This window comes from Cervus elaphus, chromosome 21 (genome assembly GCF_910594005.1).
Source record: "Cervus elaphus chromosome 21, mCerEla1.1, whole genome shotgun sequence".
NCBI lineage: Eukaryota > Metazoa > Chordata > Mammalia > Artiodactyla > Cervidae > Cervus > Cervus elaphus.
In genome coordinates, this window is record NC_057835.1 from 24,273,143 (window position 1) to 24,288,354 (window position 15,212).

Consider the following 15,212-nt stretch of genomic DNA (forward strand, 5'->3'; position numbering starts at 1 on the left):
TAAAATAGTAATCACCTCTTGGCATTAAATCAATAAGCTGTTCCTCACAAGGAATGCTTTTAAATATTATCAATAATTTAAACTTGGAATCTAACTCTAGAGGCTGCAATATTGGCAGTTACATCGAAATGCCAGCTGCTGGCAGACAAAATTTTGGTCAGGTTAGTAATGTACTCTTGTAATTCTTTTAAAGCCAATTTCTCTAAAATGTGCTCTACGGAAATTAATCTTATGACATTAACTCTTCAGGATATACTTATTACCGTATTGCTTCTTTTTCTGGTCTTTTTTTTTTTTTGTATTATTTTCATTGATGTTTAATTGACTTAACAACATTATATTAGTTTCAGGAATATGACATAGTGATTCAATATTTTTATATGTTACAAATTGATCACCTTTAGAAGTCTGGTTACCGTCTGTCAGCATACAAAGCTATTACAGTGTATTGACTGCATTCCTCAAAGAGTGCATTTCATCCCCATGACTCATTTGTTTTAAAGTTTGTGCCCCTTCACCTCCCTCACCTAATTCGTTCACCCCCAAGCCTTATTTCCTGTGGCAACCACCTGTGTGTTCTTTGTACGCATGACTCTTTCTGTTTTATGTTTATTTACTTGTTTTGGGTTTTTTTAGATTCCACATATAAATGGTATACAACATTTATCTTTCTCTGTCTGACTTACTTCAATAAGCATAATAGATCCTAGGTCTCTAGGTCCATCCATGTTGTTGCACATGGCAAGATTCAATTCTTTTTTATGGCTGAGCTATATTCCATTGTATATCTATAACACAACTTCTGTATCCATTTATCTACTGATGGGCACTCAACTTGCTTTCATATTTTGGCTATTATAAATAATGCTTTAATGAACCCTAGAGTGGAGAAGGCAATGGCACCCCACTCTAGTACTCTAGCCTGGAAAATCCCATGGATGGAGGAGCCTGGTAGGCTACAGTCCATGGGGTCGCTGGGAGTTGGACAGGACTGAGCAACTTCACTTTCACTTTTCACTTTCATGCATTGGAGAAGACAATGGCAACCCACTCCAGTGTTCTTGCCTGGAGAATCCCGGGGACGGGGGAGCCTGGTGGGCTGCTGTCTGTGGGGTCGCACAGAGTCGGACACGACTGAAGCGACTTAGCAGCAGCAGCAGAGTGAATATATCTTTTCTAACTAGTGTTTTTATTTTCTTTGAAAATAAAAACAGAAGTCAATTTGCTGGATCTTTTGGTACTTCTATTTTTAATTTTTTGAGGACACTCCATACTGTCTTCTAAAGAGGTTGCACCAATTTACATTCCAACCAATAGCTTTTTCTCCATATCCTCACCAGCACTTGTTATTTGTTTTCTTTTTGATAAAAGTATGAAGTTGTGTCTCGCTGAGATTTTGATTTACATTCCATGGTGATTAGTGATATTGAGCATCTTTTCATATGCCTGCTGACCATCTATATCTTTGAAAAAATATCTACTTAGATTCTTGGCAATTGTTTAAACTGGTTGCTTTTTACCCATATTAAGTTGTGTGAATTCTTTGTACATTTTGGATGTGTTGGTGGTTTAGTTGCTAAATCATGTCTGACTCTCGAGACCCCATGGACAGAGGAGACTGGCAGGCTACAGTTCATATAAACTCATTATTGAATATATCATTTGTAAGCATCTTCTCCTATTCAGTAGGCAGTCTTTTTCTTTTGTTGATGGCTTATTTCATTGTGCAAAAATTTTTAGTCTGATAAGATGGTCTCTTTTCTTTATTTTTGTTTTATTTTTCTTTACTTTTTGTTTCTATTGCCTGAGGACACATATAAAAAAACTATTGCCAAGATTGATGTCAGAGAGAATACTGCTCATGTTTTCTTATAGAAGTTTTTGGGTTTCAGGTCTTAGGTTTAAGTCTTTAATCCACTTTGAATTTGTTTGTGTGTATGGTGTGGGAAAGTAATCCAGTTAGATTATTTTGCAAGTATTAACAGCTATCTGATTTTTCCTACACCATTCATTGAAGAGGCTGTCTTTTCCCATTACGTGTATTTGCCTCTTTTGTTGTATTCGTATTTCTTCTCTTGACAATTCACAAGGCTTTGGTTTACTCCTAGAAACTGATGAGAAACTGTAGTAAAGTTGCATGTGATATAAGTGTGAACGGGATGCATGTAATCCTGGTGGATAAAGTCAGTTTCTGTGTATAGTTTTCACTCTCTCTTTCTTCTGAGCACTCATAGGACTGTGTTTTTGCTGTCTGCATTTAGACCACTCTCCAGAATGTTGAGATTGCCAGAGAAGTGACCTCCGAGAAAAGAAAACATTGCTCCAGCTAAATTTAGGTAAGTCCTTTACTTTCTGATAAGTCATTGTGAGTAAAGTTATTGCTCTGTGGGAGAATCTTATTTATCACCTACTTAGAATTTCCCAACATCAGCTATTGTATGTGTTCACTTCATGTTGTGCAAAGGCCAGTCTGCAGGATTTCAAAGTACCATGCCCTGCAAACCCCAACTGCAGTCCTAGAAAGGTCATATACTATAAATGAAGAGGGGGACAAAGGTGGCTGTAAGGGGAGTGATGGATACTCTCTGAGGGTGACTGTTCCTCGCCCCAGCACACCTTCTGGAATCACAATTTTGTTATTAAAATATCCCTGGATGCATCTCAAGCATGTATCTCCCTTCTTAGGAATGTATCTTTGGAGTTCAAGCAGTGTGTCTGAATTGATACTGTTCGGGGAGAGGATGAAGGAGGAGGAGAAGGGCTACCCTGGGTCTGTAACACAGCCTCTCACATGGCACACTGAAACCTGCAGGTCTTGGCAGGCACTGCTCACGCAGCTCTGACCTTTAGAATGTCACCTGTGTCTCCAACTTGCTTGTCCACATTTAAAGCAGGGCTGGCTTCCCATTTGAATGGGTAATGGCCTTATGAGCAAAAGGAGACTGGGTGGCCATTGTGCGGGCTGCCTTTCCAGCCGGGCCCGGCCCCGCCTGGTGCCCACTGTCCTGCCTCCTGAACTAACAAGGTCCAACCTTCCTGGGCATTTTCCTTCCAATTGACAAGGCAAGGTTGCTGTAATATAAACACTAAACATCTGAACTGGTGAGTGTTACTGCTGCTTTTCTGTGGAGTTGACGATGTCTGAGACACGGGCCTTGTACTCCTGGTCTGCCCCTGTCTGTATCAACTTCTCGGCCCATTTCCCTCCAGACTTGTGATTCACATTCCTGCCCTTTCAGGTGTATTTGTGATGTTAGAGCCACTGGCTGCACTAGTGAAGCATCCTTACTTCTAGTTTTGCTGACTATATTGTTTGTCATGAAAAAAATGATACAGTTGTCAAAGGCCAAGAAGCTTAGTCCTGCTTCCAAGACTGACTTTGTATACAGGCAATTTTCTTAATGTTTCCTGACTCTGACCTGCTCTCCAAATGCCTTGCTTACGAGGGGGTCTGATGACTTTGCCACCAGCAGAAGGTGAGACTCCTGGAGCCGGCGTCTGGGGTTGCTGATTGATCCCTGCCGTAGAAATGAGGATGCTGACTTATGTTACAGTTTTCACTTTTTCTTTTTTGTTTGTTTCCATGAGAGTTTAAAGGAGGAAACTCTAGTTTCTCTTTGTGAGCCCAGGACCTACCATCATGCTTAGATGTACAGGGTCCCAATAAGTATTTCAGAAAATTTAATAAATTAGTGGCACTGTTTCTGGAGTTGCATCCCATGCATTTCAAAGACATTATCCTGTAGATGAAAGTCTTGCTGCATGAGAACAATCCTTTGACTCGTCTCCTTCCCAGTCAGGGTGAGTGGGTTCCTGGCAGCTCCTGGCACCGCTTTCCTTCAGGGACAGATTGTAGTCTTGCCTGCTTTGGTCTTGACAATCCCTCCTCTTCCTGTTTGGAAAATATGGTCAAAGAGATTGTTGGGTAATTCTGGCCGCTGAAGATGATTGGTGACCTCTCAGGGCTTTAAGCAGTTGTGTGTTTGCATCAGTGTCTGGTTGTGAAGGAGATTCACAACAAAGCCTTGAGATCGCTGTGAGATACCTTTACTGATAAAAGAAATAGCCACAAGTTCTAAAGTAAAATCTCACCAACGTGATCACTCTAAATGCTAGCACAGCGTCACACTGCATGATGAAGTGGGGGAACGTGAAGCGGGGCGGCCAGGCTGGTGGAGGCCGCGGTGCTGTCCTGTGTGTGTGGACCTGGCTCTCCTGCTTCCCATGTCCACTCAGCTCCCACTCCCTGCACTGCAGCTGCCTGCCCTGCCTGTGGCTGGAATAGTCCTGGTGGTGCCCACCCTGACCCCCTAGTGTAAGCTTCTGCTGTGGTCAGTGCCCAGTCTCCAGACGTGCCTCAGTGCTCCGTTCTGCTCCCGTCTGTAGGTCAGCCCCTGCTGTTCCCCACAGAGCAGGGGTCATCAAAGTCCAGCTGGTCCAACCACCAGGCTTCCTGAGCGGAGGCAGAGATGCTGGTACTAAGCCCAGTGCAAGGGGTCCAGGCTCCCTGGGCAGACATTAACCACGAGACAGGGGCAGTTCTGGCTTCCCGGTAGGGAAAACCCTATACTCACAAGGTCATGAACAGGAGTGGCCCCTCTGGCTTAATCTGTATAGGACCCGCTCTGTGCGGTGAGTTTCACAGGGCTCCCAAAAGCACCGTGTCAGGAAGTCACCACAGAGCGTCACATGAATGCCCACTGGAAACTCTCCAGGGGCTTCACCTGCTCTGCCCACCCCTCCTCTTGCTACGCTTCTGCAAACCACTCATTTTTAATCATCTCTACAGCTTTGCCTTTTCCCAAATGTCCAGTGTTTAACCCTTTTTAGCTGACTTCTTTCACTGAACAATACCCACTTAAGATTCATCATGTCCTTTTGTGGCTTGATAGATGATTTTTTAAAGCTGAATCACATGCCACTCTATAGATGTACATTTATTCATCCATCTGTTTATTCATTCACCTAGGAAGGAAATTAAGAAGAAAGCTTTTATAAACATTCAGGTGCAGGCTTAACATGTTTTTGAACTATTTGGTTGAAAACCTAGTAGCGCTGCATCCATGGTAAGAATGTGGACGCTTTTGTAAGAAGCTGCGAGACTGTCGTCCGGTTCCAGCCAGCCTCTGGTGGTGTCAGCTTTAACACTTTATGCTTATTTTTAATATTAACTTTTATAGTATCTTTGTAGAATTAGGAACCAAAATATTTACAAGACACTTTAAAATATGCTCTCAAAGTAAGTAGAGACATTCTCTTCCTAAATAAAAGTTTATTAATACTTTCCCAGCCATGTATACACTTGAGCAATATTTGGTAGGGGACACTACTATCACAAAGCTGAAAACAGAAAATTGAAGCAATTGTAATTTATGCAGGTCCTGTGAGGGGATGTCTAAGTGGCCGTGGGAGAAGCCTGCACCTTCTCCCTCCTCCCTTCTTCCTCTCTCTCTGTGCACACACACACACACACACACACACACACACACTCTTACATGCATACTCTCACACACACAGTCTCATATTCACACACACTCACTCACACATACTTTTTTTTCATCAACTGAGTCTTCTGTTGCTTTTATTTTATTTTATTTATTTTTTTAAATTTTTTTCATTCATTTTTATTAGTTGGAGGCTAATCACTTTACAATATTATAGTGGTTTTTGTCATACATTGACATGAATCAGCCATGGAGTTACATGTATTCCCCATCCGGATCCCCCCTCCCACCTCCCTCTCTACTCAATCCCTCTGGGTCTTCCCAGTGCACCAGCCCTGAGCACTTGTCTCATGCACCCAACCTGGGCTGGTGATCTGTTTCACCATAGATGACATACATGTTTTGATGCTGTTCTCTCAAAACATCCCACCCTCGCCTTCTCCCACAGAGTCCAAAAGTCTGTTCTGTACATCTGTGTCTCTTTTTCTGTTTTGCATATAGGGTTATCATTACCATCTTTCTAAATTCCATATATATGTGTTAGTATGCTGTAATGGTCTTTATCTTTCTGGCTTACTTCACTCTGTATAATGGGCTCCAGTTTCATCCATCTCATTAGAACTGATTCAAATGAATTCTTTTTAATGGCTGAGTAATATTCCATGGTGTATATGTACCACAGCTTCCTTATCCATTCGTCTGCTGATGGGCATCTAGGTTGCTTCCATGTCCTGGCAATTGTAAACAGTGCTGCGATGAACATTGGGGTGCACGTCACACATACTTTCTGATGCACTGAGAACCTTAAGGACGTTTTAGGTGCTTGCCTAATATGTAAGTTTTGTGGTTAACAAATTAGAAAATGCAATTTAAAACAACACAAATTAACACTCGAATGAACAGATCCAATACAAAACTTCTTCAAATCATAGCATATGCTTTGTCAGTGTTTATTCTCCATCTTCCTCGACTTCTTTGTGATGTTCAACCATACCATTGAACATTTCTTGCTTTCTGAAATTCTAATTGTCCATAAAGTCTATATAACCATCCTCTCTTACTGTCTCTTCACCTGTTTTCTCATAATAACTTTGCTACTGCTATCTGGATCTATTTCTGCTTCATCATTAAATCACATCTTTCCTCGATGCTGTGACCTCCGTGTGGTACTAATTATTCAGGGATCCTCTTCCCTCTATGAAAAGCCTTCTTACCATGTAAGACCCAAACATAAACCCGACCACCATCCACGGAATTCTCAGGTGCCATAATCCTAATTAAGTACATTTTTTCCATAGTTACATTTGTCTGTTTTCCTACCCAAGTGTGAAGCATTTGCTTTATTTCTGGCAGTCCTTGTCCAGTCCTAGTTGCTGGATGTGTGCACCGAGCCTACAGGCTGACACCGCCGGAAGTGGCCGCCCTGGACCGGGTGGCCAGTTAACTTAGCCTGTCTCAGACCTGGGCAATTTTAGTATGAATGTTGAATATTCTATGCACAAAATATAATATCTTTACAAAAAGTATAAAAATGACGAGAAAAGATTTCAAAGTACTATCAGTAGCAGATCTAAGAATTGAACTGAGGTTATTTGAATCTTAATTCTAAATTCTTTCCTGAGTTAAATTCTAATCCAAGCTAATTCTCATCTTGAGTACGTTTGAGTGAAGGTTATATTGTGAACAGTGGGCAACATTTGATAATGTTTTGAGCATTTTGTATTTTTAAAATTAAATTATCTTTCACAGTTACTTTTCAGCTTTCATACATTCATACATTCATACATTCATTCATCAATTCAGCAAGTGTGTGTTGAATACTATGTCTACTATGAGGACTCAAAGATGGATAAGTTACACATCACAGCCTCTGTGGAGCCCACAGTCTGGTGGTTTGTAACTGAGTCTTTGCAGGGGAAAGCCATGCTTTCTGCTTCTGCTGCTTCTTAGAACCATTCTGCATTTCATTGTATATGATGACGTGTGTACTGTGCAATTCAGCTGTTATCTGTGCTTTATAGTCATCACCTTCTTTGACTGAGGAGGTCATTCAGAACAAAAAGTAGTTAAGACTCATGTTTCATGCTTTTTGCTCTTAAAACTACAATTCAGATTTATTTTTATTCAATGTGTCAAATTTTTAAAAAGTAAAGAAATATTGGGTCAGCCAAAACATTTTTTTGGGTTTTTCCATAAGATGTTACAGAAAAAGCTGAACAAATGTTTTGGCCAATTCAATATTTACAGTTATCTCCAAAGGATATCTTTCTTTGTCACAAACTTAAATGGCTGCTAAAGCAACCGACCTGCTCTTCTAAAGTAAGGGGTGGTAGTTGTGTGCAAGTCAAATCAAGCACATGCACACTTCAGTTGTGGGTCACTTTGGTAGCATCCGTTAGGGGATGCCTGCTTCCAGTCTGTTGGAAATGCCTGGCACCAGTTGATTTAAATTATTTCTCTTTGAGGAAAGACATAAGACTTGGTTGTAACTGAGGAACATGTCCTGATTCACATGGATCTTTTATTCTGTTTGAAAACCTAAGAAAGGTATAGTAACTGAAAGTCTTCTTCTTGTTTTTTCTGTAACACTTATCTTTTAAAGGGGTCTTGTTTAGGTAAAGCATCTTCACACTCTTACAGAAGATTGTAAGCCACATTAACACGTCCTGTCTTATCCACAAAGACGGCAGAGTCTGCCCACATCAGATGAGCAGGCTGGTCTATTAGGGCAGGAGCTATTAGTAAGGCGGCATCGCAGGCCAAGTGAGGAGCTCACCACCTGCTCCCTCCTGCAGCCTGTGAGGCCAGGCAGCCAGAGAGTCTGCAGAAGAAAAGGCGGAGTGACAAGATAATAAGAGTGAATTGGGCTTAGGTAGAATGGTGCAATTACATTACAAACAGCCTGTCTTTCTGTGCCAATAAGCCATGCAGGGTTAGAGTGCTTTCTAGATAACCAGTTTGTTATTTTTTTCATTACTGCTCTTTTCCCCAAATTTTACCATTTCAGAATTTTTCTGTTTTCATCTGTCTTGCAATATGTCATAAATACTCATTCTTTCTTTAAACTTGTAGTTTTATGGGACTTTCTTATTAAAAACATTAGGCTGTTTTTTTTTTTTTGTTTTTTGTTTTTTTTAATATTATGTGGTGATTTTGCAAAAGACAAAGCCTCTCTGATGGCAAACCACCTGCATTATATGAAGCTGCTTGGTGATGGTGAGAAGACCGAAATTTTCCTCTAAAAATCTCATTTCTTCTTGTTTCATCAGAACCAACACTGTAGGACATGGGAGAAATGCTCTGTGGATCTTTGTTCATTTTGAAGCATCCAGTTGAGTTCTTGGCTCTGGTTGCTCCCATTATTCAGTCCACTCACAAGAGTGCAGTTTGAGAGTTTGGCAGGTCACTTCCTTTGCTGTCATTGATTAATTAAGGGCAAATTGTTTTGAAAACCCCATGCCTTTAATACAGAATTATGAGACGAACCTATTCTGGGGATGAGACCAGTGACACCAATTACTATTAAGTGTTGGACTCCCCTGGTGACTCAGTTGGTAAAGAATCTGCCTGCAATGCAGGAGACCTGTGTTCAGTCCCTGAGTGTAGAAGATCCCCTGGAGAAGGGAATGGTAACCCACTCCAATATTCTTGCCAGGGGAATCCCATGGAGAGCAAAGCCTGGTGGGCTACAGTCCACGGGGTTGTGAAGAGTTGGACACAACTGAGCGACTAACACTTTCATTTGTCCTCAATGATTAAAAAGAAAAGCTTATTTGATTTTTTGTGATGAAAAGCAATAATTTTGACCTAAAATATGCTTGATTCATAAAATGTGCATCAGTTTCCAATTTGATAAGTTATTCAAGAAATACCTAGGAGAGCTGGCATACCAAAGTGGATGAATTTTAGTTTAGATTTTAGAAAAAAAAAATGGATTCAGCATGCCAAGACATAAAGAAATGTATGTATATGTGCATCTTTAATTTGAGTTCCTTTATTAATTTATATAATTCTGTTAGGAACAGTAAGTTTCAGCTACTGTCATGGCAGCAAAATTGGTCTAGAATTTCGTTTTCGGACTTTGCTTTAGTTATCTATCACTTTATCACGTTAGTTATCTATACACTTAATATCTGTGTATTAAGTTAGCATCAACTTAATGTCTTCTGGTAACTCGTATGTATTGTCTCCAGTGCTGCAGGTCAGGAATCTGGGTGCAGCCAGCTGGCCCCCTGCAGGGCTTCTCAAGGTTTCATCCTAAGGCAACCAGGAGTGGTGTCTTGTCCAAAAATCTCAATGTTGTTTGCGATCCAATTTGTTTCTGACTTACTCATTCTGGACCTCTCTCTTGAGCCAATTAGATCATTTTAAAATGGAATCTATTAATTTAAGCCGCTTAAAACTACAAAAGTAAGGAAGATAGAGAGCATTCGTCACAGTGAAGGTAGCTGATAGGGGAAGAATTCTGAGAGACACAGAGGTACCTCTGGGGTTACGCTGAGCTGTAGATGCAGCAGCTGCTTAAGAAGCACTGCAGCAAACAGCAAAGTGGGAGAAATAATGCAGACGTTTATTGGTGGAGGAATTTCTTCCATTGCATAACTTTGAAAATGCATTTAGCTGTTATAATTTTGGAGCTCAGACCAATGGATTTCAGACTAGTCAGAAGGTGGACTTATTTTCAAGGTCTTTAGAAAATGCACAGGTTAAAGCTATCACAGAGCCTTTATGTGGCTGTCCCTCCTGATCAAACGAAAGGACCCACTCCTGGAAAGTCAAGGCAAGACTCTTGGGGTGTTTCTAATCAGGACAGTCATCATTTGTGATGATCATAATTGAATAGGTTGCCATGCCCTCCTCCAGGGGATCTTCCCGATCCAGAGATTGAACCTACATCTCTTATGTCTCCTGCATTGGTAGGTGGGCTCTTTACTACTAGCACATTAAGAATACATAGAATCTAGATCAGGTATTTTTTAAATCATATTCTTGAATATTCCAAATTCCATAAAAGCTTTATTTCAGAACAGGGTCAAATACTACCTATTTCAGGGACATAGTCTAATCATTTTTTAAGAGTACTGACAGATATTTGGTAAATGTTAACTACCTCCTAGTGTGTTAACATTGTTTATGATCTTCTTCAGACTTCTGTTTTCTCTTTGATCTTTGGCAACCTCGAGTGTCATTTAAATGACTTCAAACAAACATCAAAGTGTAAGAATGTTTCTGTGTAATCCAGGTCCTGTCCTTATTCAGATCTGGGGTGGGTCTCCTCTAGGAAGAAATCTGATATACTGTGTGTGTCTGTGGGTCCACGCCAGTGTGTGTGTGGGTCTGTGTTCACGCCAGCGTGTGTGTGTGTCCACACCACTGTACTTATAAGTGTTTAGGAGATGAGAGGACAAGGAGCAGATGAGTAGTGTGATGTCACTAGTCACACTTGGGACTGATTGGACACGTTAAGGAAGGATTTTCTACTTGCTGGTGTTGAAAGATAAGCTGAGACATAGTAAATAGTTTAAGAATATATATCACCCCAAAATTACTTCCATTCAGGCAGTACCGCAGCTGGAGTGATTCGGAGCCATCAACAGGAGCCGAAGAGACACAGGGGAAGTAGAGCTGGGAATCCTGAGCCTGGCTGGTACCCCACTGCTGTATTTGGGAAAGGCCAAGGCAGTTTACAATTGGCTGGCCTTAGGTTTTGATTTCTTAACCTTGAGACGTTTCAGCCTGAGGTTTGTGTTTGCTCACGTAGGCTGCTAAGGCACTAGAGCCTCCTCAGACCTGATGGCCCCTCATTTAATTCACTTAACTGCTCTCAGATTGGTGGCTTTAGTTATTAAGTTGTGTCCAACTCTTATGACCCTGTGAACTTTAGCCTACCAGACTTCTTTGTCCATGGGATTTCCCAGGCAAGAATACCAGAGTGGGTAGCCATTCTCTTCTCCAGGAGATCTTACTGACCCAGGGATCGAACCCAGATCTCCTTCATTTCAGGTGGATTCTTTACTGTCTGAGCCAACAGGGAAGCCCTCTCAGTTTAAGGGTGTAGCTTTTCCTGTTCATGACTCAGGAACTTCAGGAGAGACACTGTTGATTATTAAATATTTTGAGCACATTGAGCAGTGCAGACATGAGAGAATGTTTTATATTAAATAAATGGTATACTGAAAGAACCTTGAGCATTGAGAACAGGAAGAAAGGAGAAATAAATGAATCTGTAGATTCATACTTTATTGTAAAAAATTTTGACTTAAAATCTCTCTTCATGTTTTATGAAAAGGTCGCATTTAGTCATGTTTTTCTTCTATTTTATTATATTATATTTTCATGATTATATTATGGTATTATTTCTATATCAGGATGGAGAACAGATATAAAGAAGATGAGAAAGAAGTAGGTTGAAGGCAAAGAAAGTAAAATAAATGATATGGTTTTGTACAGACTTCAAGTGTGCATGAACTGCTCTAATAGTCAACAGTCTAACAGGTTAACAGAACGATGCAAATCAGAATTGTAAAAAATAGCTTAGCAGTTAAATGTTTCCTTTACCAAAGGACTTGCTATTATGCTTTCTTAAGTTTCCCTGAGTCATGGTTTCCCTTTGAAGACCTTGAACTATTTGAACATAAATAATAGAATCCAGGGCATCCCTGATGGTTCAGAGGGTAAAGAACCATCCACAATGTGGGAGATTTGGGTTTGATCCCTGGGTCAGGAAGATCCCCTGGAGGAGGATATGGCAACCCATTCCAGTGTTCTTATCTGGAGAATCTCATGGACAGAGGAGCCTGGTGGGCTACAGTCCAAGGGGTCGCAAAGACTGGAACATGACTGAGCAACTAATATTTTCACTTTCAATATGGTTCTCAGCTGGGAGTAGAGACTGTCCAGGGGTCTGGGTCCACATTCGCATCTGAGTAAGCAGAGCTCTCCTAGTTGAAAAAAAGGTCCTACAGGTTTATATTCTCCTTGCTCTAATCACAGGCTCTGAGGTGAGGGAAAATGCGCTTGCATCCCACTGAGAGTGTTATTTCTCTTTTGTGTTTCTCTCTTGGTTGCTTTCTTTTCTCAGAAAGCTCTGAAGAGTGAAAGATCTTTTAACTTGAATAGGCTTCTGTTTAGAATATCCATCCAAAGTTATCATCTGAGTATGAAGTGGCATTCATGCAATTTACTCTTCTGGTTAATTTCTTTTGCTAGAGGAAAATTTTTAATTGACATAAAACATTGTGTAAGTTTAAGCTGAACAAGCTGATGATCTGATAGATTTATGTATGATCACCAGTGTAGGGTAAGCTAACATTCATCTCATCAATTAACATTTCTTTTTTCATAGTGAGAACTTTTAAGATCTAATGTCTTGCAAGTTTAAGATATATTTTACAGTACTGTTAATTATAAACAGTGTGTATTAATTATAAACAGTGTGTATTAATTAGACCTCAAGAATTTACTCATCTTCTAACTAAGTCTGTACACTTGACTAATATCTCCTCAGTTCCCTCTGCCCCCAGCCCCTGGTAACTATCATTCTATTCTGTTTCTATGAGTTTGGCTTTTTTACATTTACTTATAAGTGATAACATACAACATACATCTTTCTCTGACTTATATCACAGTATAACCTAATGACCTAATAATCCAATGACTATGATTTTGCACTGTATGACCTAATGGACGATCCATATTGTTGCAGATGGCAAGATTTCTGTATTTCTTGTGGCTTGATAATATTTTATTGTGTATATAAAAGCTTTTCTTTTTCTATTCATCCATTTATGGACACTTAGGAGGTTTCCCCATCTTGGCTGTTGTGAGTGATGCTTCAGTAAACACGGGATATCCTGTCATCCTGTTTACATTTCATTTGGGTGCACACCCCATGTTGGGATTGCTGGATCATATTGTAGTCCCATTATTAATTTTGTGAGGAATCCCCACTTATTTTCCATAGTGGCTGCACTCAGCTACATCCCCACCAGCAGTGAACAAGGACTCCCCTGTCTCGCTGTCTCACACACTTGTTACTCATCTCCTTTTTTATAGTAGACATTCCAACAACCTCTATGTGGTTTGATTTGCATTTATCTGATCATTAGTGATGTGACTACTGATGTGCAAGGACTTATTAGTGCCACTTAAATATTTTCAGAATATTTTGTGGTGTAAGTTGTTCTATTTTTCTTCTTATAGTGTCTACCCTTGTGAGTTGGTGATTTCCCACAAGGCAATTGCAATCTGCAATAACTAAATATGCCTTAGCATATTGAGTAATAGATAGATAGGCAGGTAGATGATAGATTTGATGAATAGATAAATGATAAGAGATAGATCTTGATACATATAGAGACAGAGAGATAAGTAATATGTATGTATGTGGTTATGTGTATATATGTTTTATATATACAAGCATGTTTATATATATGGTTGTACATATATATATTGTGTGTGTATATATGTGTATGTAACAAGCTTTTTTGCTAAAGTAAGTCTTCTGTCAATTTCTAATCTTTAAAAAAATGCTTAGTAGCATAGAGATTCTCTCTATCCATCTACTACTTTCATTTGTATCAAGCATTTTCACATCTACTTGCCAGATATAGCTCCCCCCAAGTTTTTCTCTTTCCTCTTTGTTCTCTTCTACACTGAATAAAAAAGCTGAAGACATTTTCATCCTAATAATCTAAGACAGATAAGGGTTACATTCTTCAACCCGCCTGACTTGCATTAGGGGAGAATAGGAGCAGCTCAGGTTAAGAAGAAAAGATAACTTGAAGGCTGCTTCTAGAAAGTTCTGATTGACCTGTACCACTTATGATGGTTTTGGTTTTTAACATTTGTGCATTTTAGTTTTTATAAACTGTGTCTTTCAGTTTTCATAAGAACCCCACACTCTCAGCAATTCTATGAAAGTAGTTGTTAGCTATAAAACAGCAAATCAAGTTTCTATCCTGGCCTTCCGGCTATCTCAGTGGTTTCTCTTTGACACTTGGTCAGAGACTTGTGGGTATTGATCAACTCAAGTGAGATGCCCTAGGACTCTATGGAAGTAATTTACTAGTAAAATTCCACCAATGGCAGCATCTGAAATGACACAGGCATTGGAAAACAAGAGAATCTTTGCTCTGAGCTCATGGAACTCCTCAAATAACTTCCAGTTGAATCATCATCATATAATTTGGTGGATAAAGATCTGTACCAAATTATTGATATTAAAATTTTATATCAAGATGTAAGTGTAGTTAAGTGAAGTACACTCTTCTCTTAAATTAATGTTTTAATAACATGTTTTTGCTAGTAAATTGAAGGATCTATTCACTTCCTCTACATGTGCTTTTGGTTATAATTTGGTTTATTATCTGATTTACATCATTTCATTACACCTTTTCTAGTATGGATTTTTGAAATTAATAATGTGATCATTTAAAGTCTGCAGGAATGTATATTATCTATGGTGAAACAGATCACCAGCCCAGGTGGGATGCATGAGACAAGTGCTCGGGCCTGGTGCACTGGGAAGACCCAGAGGAATCGGGTGGAGAGGGAGGTGGGAGGGGGGATCAGGATGGGGAATACATGTAACTCCATGGCTGATTCATGTCAATGTATGACAAAACCCACTGAAATGTTGTGAAGTAAGTAGCTTCCAACTAATAAAAAAAAAAAAAAAAGTCTGCAGGAAGCATGTAGATAATAACTGTTTATCCAATGGAACCCTGAGGGGCAAATGGGTGACAGAGGGGGCTTTGCTTTCTAACT

The 15,212-nt window shown here is 39.9% G+C and overlaps 1 protein-coding gene across 1 annotated transcript in view; it reads left to right on the forward strand.

Annotated features, from left to right (window-relative positions):
• SNTG1 (syntrophin gamma 1) overlaps positions 1–15,212 on the forward strand; it is a 375,824-nt gene that overhangs the window by 133,300 nt on the left and 227,312 nt on the right. The window contains exon 2 of the mRNA XM_043880416.1: positions 2,262–2,336. The gene's annotated coding sequence lies outside the window, so the exon portion shown is untranslated. The remainder of the gene's footprint in view (positions 1–2,261; positions 2,337–15,212) is intronic.